This window comes from Stegostoma tigrinum, chromosome 1, assembly GCF_030684315.1.
Source record: "Stegostoma tigrinum isolate sSteTig4 chromosome 1, sSteTig4.hap1, whole genome shotgun sequence".
Lineage (NCBI taxonomy): Eukaryota > Metazoa > Chordata > Chondrichthyes > Orectolobiformes > Stegostomatidae > Stegostoma > Stegostoma tigrinum.
Window position 1 is genome coordinate 166,746,327 of NC_081354.1, and position 7,604 is coordinate 166,753,930.

A 7,604-nucleotide genomic window follows, 5' to 3' on the forward strand; every position below is an offset into this window, starting at 1 on the left:
TCCTAGAATTTGAGGAAATCAACTCCAACACTGAAAATATCTCAAAAAAGAGCAGCTCTTACAGCCTCATTTTCCAGTCCTGCATATTGGATTAATGAAATATTATTGAATGAGTAAATCACATACAACGTCGCAAAATTCTTACTGCATTCAAAGATCATGGGAGACGCTGGAGAAGAAGTAACAGGTTGTCTGACAAACTTGCAACATTTTCTGGAAAATGAATTGGTGCCAGAGGCCTGCAAGGTGGGTTATATAGCTTTCTAACAAAGGAAGCAGGTTTAAGTTAGACCATAATGCTATAAGACATAGGAGCAGAAATTAGGTCATTCAGCTCATGGGGTCTGCTACACCATTCAACCATGGCTGATAAGTTTCTCAACCCTATTCTCCCGCTTTCCCCCGTAACCCTTGACAATCAAGAACCTATTACCGTCTTAAAAATACTCAATGGCCTGGCCTCCACAGCCTTCTGTGGCAGTGAATTCCATAGATTCACCAGTCTCTGGCCGAAGAAGTTTCTCCTTATCTCCAATCTAAAAGGTCTTCCCTTTACTCTAAAGGCTGTGCCTTCGGGTCCTAAACTCTGACCAATGGAAGCATCTTCCCAACATTGACTCTGTCCAGGCCATTCAGTATTCAATAAGTTTCAATCAGATCCCCCTCATCCTTCTGAATTCCATCAAGTATAGACCCAGAGTCCTGAAACATTCCTCATATGTTAAGCTTTTCATTCCTGGGACCATTCTCTGAACCTTCTCTGAACTCACTCCAGGGCCAGGACATCTTTCCTGAGATATGGGGCTCAAAACTGCGCACAATACTCCAAACCTGGCCTGATCAGAGCCTTATGGAGCCTCAGATGTACATCCCTACTTTCATATTCAAGTCCTCTGAAAATAAATGCCAATAAAAAAAATTCGGTTGCTTTCACTTCAGTTGTTTGTAGTGCATTCTGTAATTGAGGATAGAATCACTTGGTAAGGCATGAATTCATTATAAGATTGATTAGCATGGACTTTAGAAAAGGAAAAGGAAAAGATTGCGGAAACTAGAAATTTGTAGTCAAACCAGAAAATGTTGGAGCTGCTCAGGTGGCTAGGCAGTGTCTGTGAAGTCATTGAGGCTGCAGAGTCCCCAAATGGAAAAGAAAATGGTGATTTTCGAGTCTATGCTGAGGCTCACTGGAGCACTGCAGCAGGCCTGAGACAGAGATGCTGAGTGGGAACACGGTGGTATGTTAAAGTGGTAGGAAACTGAAGGCTTCAGTTCATTTGCTCACTTTGAACAACTTCACCTTTGACTTCTCTCATTTTCTTCAGAGCAGAGGTCTGGCTATGGGTATTGTCAACTGTATTTGCATAGGCCCCAGTTATGCCTGTCTCTTTGTGGGTATACAGAACTTTCCTTGTTCCAATCCTACTCTGGCCACCACACACATCTTTCTCCGCTCTACTGATGACATCATCGGTGCTGCTTTCTTCTCGTACTCTGAACTGGAAAAATTTATCAATTTTGCTTTCAATTTCCAACCCAATCACACCTTCGCCTGTCTGTTTCTGAGTCCTCCCTTGCCCTTCTTGACATCTCTATTTCCATTTCTGGAGATCGGCTGGCCACCGATATCCATCTCAAGCCCACCGACTCCCACAGTTACCTGGACAAAATTTCTCACAACCTACTTCCAGTGAGGACTCCATCCCATTCTCCCAGTATCTCTGTCTCCACCACATCTGTTCTGTTGATGCCACCTTCTGTGGGTAGGGAAAGGGAGGGTTCAGAAATATTCATTTTTTCCTAAACCAACAATTCCCAGCTACCATGGTCGACAGTGTTCAATCTATCTCCTGTTCTTCTGCACTAACCCCGTCCCTTCCCTCCCACAAGCGTGATAAAGTCCCCTTTTTCTCACTTACAATCCTACCAGAGTATGGATTGTGAGCCACCATTTCCACCACCTTCAGTGGGATGCCACAACCAGACACATATTTCCTACCCCTCTACTGTCAGGATTCCACTGGGACCATTCCCTCTAGGACACTCTAGTCCACTCCTCCTCCACTCCAAAAACCTTCCCATACTCCTGTGGCATCTTCCCACGCAATCATCTGCTTATTTACCTCCTCCCTCCTTACCAACCAAATCCCCATGCACACCTGGCTAGGTGAAGAAGTGATCTACCTAAACTGCTGAGGAAGGGCCACTTGACCCGAAACGTCAACTTTGATTTCTCTCCACAAATGCTGCCAGACCTACTCAGCTTTTCCAGCAATTTCTGTTTTTGATCCTATTCTGAGATGGGTTGTTTTTAGTATGGTCACCCATTCTCACTTACTCCTAAGCCCATTATCCCATTATATGGGTTGCATTTAGTACAGCTCACTCATTTTCTCATAATCTCAGCACGTATTATCACTTATTCAGCTTGTCTTATCACCTTATCTACCTCCCCTTTCCATATCTCTCTCAGGGCTCTGTCTCCACAGAAAAGCCGAAAGAACTGAGAATGCTGTAAATCAGAGACAATAATAGAAATTGCCAGAAAAGCTTAGCAGGTCTGGCAGTATGTATGGAGAGAAATCAGAGTTAACATTTTGGGTGAGTGACCCTTCCTCAGAAGTGATGTTAGCTAGGAAAATGTCAGGAGCTCAAAGAGAGAAAAGAGCAGTTTGAAGACAAAGGAATGGTTAATGATCTGGCTAGGAGGGTGAATAACTATTAATGGAGACTGTAAGTGGCTAACAATGGGTGATGTGTAACAGCAGACTCTGTGATACCAAGGCCAGGGTAAGGACATGGGAGAGCTCAGGTCCTAAAGTTATTGAATTCGATATTAAGACTAGAGGGCTGCAGGAGCCCCAAGTGGAAATTGAGATGTTATTTTTCTAGCTTGTGCTAAGCTTCACTGGAACATTACAGTAAGCCAGGGACAGAGATTTGGCCATGGAATAGGGTGCTGTGTTAAAATGGCAGATAACTGGAAACTCAGGGTCTTTTTTGCAAACAGAACATAATTATTCTGTGAAACGGTTCCAGTTCTATGCTTTGCTTCCCAGAGTAGAGGAGACCACATGTCAGCAGTGAATGCAGTAGACTAGACTGTGAGAAACACCGGTAAAACACTGCTTCATCTAGAAGGTGTATTTGGGTCCTTGAATATTGAGGACAGAGGAAGTAAACAAACAGGTGTTACACCTTTTGCAGATGCAATAGAAGGTGGCAGGAGGATGTGGGGGGGTTGCATTGGGAGTGAAAGAAGAGTGGACCAGGGTGTCCTGGAGGGAACAGGGCCTGCAGAAAGCTGACAAGGGACGGGAGGGGAATTTGTGTCTGGTGGTGGCATCTCGCTGGAGGTGGGGGAAATGATGGCTAATGATCCTCTGCATGTGGGTGCTGGTGTGTTGGTAGGTGAGGACAAGGGGGTCCCTCTTGTTGTTGCTGGAAGGAAGTGGAGGGTGAGGGCTGAAATGCAGGAAATGGATTGGAATAACTTTTCTTTTTAACTCTTCTCATCTTCTTCAGGTCGGAGGGATGGCCATCGGTCCCAGTTATGCTTGTCCCTTTGTGGGGCACATGGAGCTTTCCTTGTTCCGGTTCTATTCTGGCACCCACCCACAACTCTCTCTCTGATACTTCAATGATATCATCATGCTGCCTCCTTCTCACATTCAGAATTGGAGAAGTTTATCAATTTTGCTTCCAATTTCCACCCTCCTCTCAGCTACACCTGATCCATCTCTGATTTCTCCCTTCCCTTCCTTGACATTTCTGTTTTCATTTTTGAAGACCACCAATGTCCACAATAAAACCACCGACTCTCACAGTTACCTTGACTATATGTCCTCATACCTTGCTTCTTGTAAAGACTCTGTTCCATTCTCCCAGTGCCTCCATTTATGTCACATATGTTCCAATGAAGCCAACTTTGACAAGGGAGACTCTTAAACTTTCATCTTCTTCCTCAACTGAGGGTTCCCCAGCACTGCTATTGACAGGGCCTTAGCCAGGTCTGACCCATCTCCAGCACATTTGTCAGAGGGAAGAGAGAAGGTGAGGGCCAAAGTGATAAGGTCCCCCTTGTCCTTACCTACTATTCCATCAGCATCCATGTGCACAGGATCACTAGCCAACATTTCTGCCACCTCCAGCAAGATGCCACCACAAGAAACATATTCCCATCCCCTCCCTTGCCAGATTTCCGCCGGGACTGTTCCCCCGGGACACCCTGGTCCACTCTTCCTTCACTCCCAACACCTCCCCGCAACCCCACGGCACCACCCCCTGCACCACAGAAGGGTATCACCTGTCCATTTACTTCCTGCCTCCCCAGTATCCAAGGGCCCTAACACACCTACCAGATGAGGAAGTACTTTATCTTGCACTTCCCAGAATCTAGTCTACTGCATTCGCTGCTCACAATGTGGTCTCCTCTACATTGAGGAAACAAAGTGTAAATTGGGCGACTGCTTTTCAGAACACTTATGTTCTGTTCACAATAAAGACTCTGAGCTTCCAGTTGCCTGCCACAGTAACGCACCACCCTGTTCTCTGGCTGAAATGTCTGTCTATGGCTCACTGCACTGCTCCAGTGAAGCTTAGTGCCAGCTGGAAGAACAACACCTCATTTTCCACCTTGGGACTCTGCAGCCTTCTGGACTCAATATCGAGTTCAATAACTTTAGGGCCTGAGCTCTCCCATGTCCTTACCCCAACCCCCACAACCCTGTCTTGATATCACATAGTCTGCTATTACAGACCACTCATGGCCACTGATAGTTATTCACCCTCCTAGCCAGATCATTATCCATTCCTTTGTCTTCTAACTGCTCTTTTCTCTCTTCAGATTATATCCCCGCCTATTGTTTACTTCTTATCCCCTCCCCTCACCCTATCTTCTGCATAAAAACTGACATTTACCTAGCTACCGTCAGTTTTGAGGAAGGGTCACCAGACCCTTGCTGTTAGACCTGCTAAGCTTTTCCAGCAATTCCTATTTTTGTCTCCACTCACTTCTCCCTTTCCCTCAATTTTGGTTTCAGTGTAAATGCCAGCTTCTTCTGGCTACAAATAATTCTGATGAAGACCCAAAACATTAACTCTGCTTTCTTCCCACAGATGCTGCCAGATCTGCCAAGTTTTGCAGGTAATTTCTGTTTCTGTTAGCAATTTTGTTCATTTATCACCTCTTTTTGTATTGCCCTACATCCGTATTGTCATTTCATCACTCATGCCCTCCAACCTGTCACAGGCCAGGCCTTCAATCCAACATCCCCTCTCCACCCCTGTAAACCTGGAACTCTTTTTCCAGCTTCTAAACCGACCTGCAGCAGTGACGCTAATTAACTCTTCAGAGATCTTGCCTGCTCTGCTGAACATGTCCAGTGGTTCCTGTTCTTATTGCAGATTTCCGCAGTTTTGCTATTTGTTTTGATGTGAAGTGCTTCGCCGGTGTGGAGTTTTATGTCAACAAAGATTTGCGCAGAACAGTATAGGGCCACAGCCATCACAGAGGGCTAAATAAACAAAAATCAAGCCTTTTCCAGAGAAAAGCTGAGTGGCAAAAACTGTTGAAAACACCTTTCTGAGGAATGAATAAGTCACTCAACACAGATGCAGAGTGAAAACAGAAGATAATCACAACACAGTATTAGGTTACTTTGGGAAACAGCTGCATGTTCAATAACTATCAACACAGGTATACGCCTGCATTTTAACAACTCCTTCTAGAACACTGATTTGCTTTCCAAAAGTGAAAATTCACTCCAGAGGCTTGTAGGTCTCACACACTTCCATAAACAGAATGTATTTTCGATCCATCTCATTTAAACAGATTGAGAATGTCACTTCACTTGCTTCTCACCTTTGGTATGAGGGCAAAAGTGAAAATTAAAAAGGAGGGGGTAAATCAAGTCTATGTTTATAATTTAAAGGCAAGATTTATGCTGTCTTGTTTCTAGGGCATTCAACTCAACCGAGGTAATTTGGGAAAGGTGCTGTAGCTTGATACAACTCGTAATTTGTTTATATTCAACATATTGGAATAATTCAGAACGTTGGTAATTAGGGAGATTTAGAATCCAGTTAAAGGCCAAGTATTCTCTCAGGGCTGAGACACTACAGGATCTCATGGCTTGTTAATGGCCTGATGTATTCCCATAAAATATCACCCGTCAGTATCAGTGAGGCTCCAAACTCATTCCCTATTTCTGTGCATTTAACTGGTCTCAATCATAAAACGATCCCACAACTAGCCTCAGGGTTAGTAGATGGGAGAAAGGTTCTTGAGGCACAACACCAAGCCTGGCTTCAAGCCCGGTAATGTGTTATAGTGGGTTGATTAAAACTAGTGGAGGGTAGGGCAATGTTCCAGTTTGTTTCCAGGGAGCTAGGGAATTTCCAGTCAGGGAAAATTCCAAAACTGTGGCAGTTAGTGAAGGATAAAATGTGCTTGAGCTAGCCTAGTGAGACCCCTGATATGCCCCAGTTCCTTAGGAGCTGAAGGAAATGTGAACTTCAGGGTCAATTTTGACAAACATTTTGCTTGCTTTCGCTTCTCACATTATGGCAGGTACAACCAATTTGTTTTTATTCGTATGAGATATAGGTCTCACCATTAAATACTGTGGGTCTGGAGTCACACATAGGCACACCTGATTGAAGAGACATTTCCAGCATTTTTTGTTTTCGGCACATGGAGGTCAAACCAGGTGAGGACAGCAGCTTCCCTTTACACCAATTGACAGTGGTCAACATTAGGTTGCTTTTGAAAATAAATCAAGCAAATCCCAGACGTCCACTGAATTCAAATTTCCACAGCTGCCATGTGTAGGATTGTGTGAACCCATGATTCCAGATGCTGAGTCTTTGGTTCCAGATTACTAGTCCAGTGGCATTTCAACTAAATCACCACTTCCTCTAGATAAGGCCCTGGGTACCTGTGAGTTCAAAGTGATTGAACCATTGCCATAGAGTCATAGAGTCCAGCAAGGAAACAGATCCTTCGGTCCAACTCATCCATGCCGACCAGATATCCTAAATTAATCTAGTCCCATTTGCCAGCATTTGGCCCATATCCCACTAAACCCTTTCTATTCATATACCCATCCAGATGCCTTTTAAACACTGTAATTGTACCAGCCTCCACCTCTTCCTCTGCCAGCTCATTCCATACACACACCACCCTCTGCATGAAAAATTGGCCCTTAGGTCCCTTTTAAATCTTTGCCCTCTCACCTTAAACATATGTCCTCTAATTTTGGACTCCCCAACCCCAGAGAGAAAACCTTGGCTATTCACTTCTCAGCTTCTGACACTCCAGGGAAAATAGCACTGGCCTATTAAGTCTCTCCTTATAGCTCAAACCCTCCAAAAATGGCAACACCTTTGTAAATCTTTTCTAAACTCCATCAAGTTTCACAACATCCTTCCTATATAAGGCAGACCTGAATTGCACACAGTATTCCAAAGTGACCTAACCAATGTCCTATACAGCCGCAATATGACCTCCCAACTTCTATACTCAATTCATTGACCAATAAAGGCAAGAATACCAAAAACGTTCTTCGTTACCTGGTCAACCTGCAACTCCATTTTCAAGGAACTAT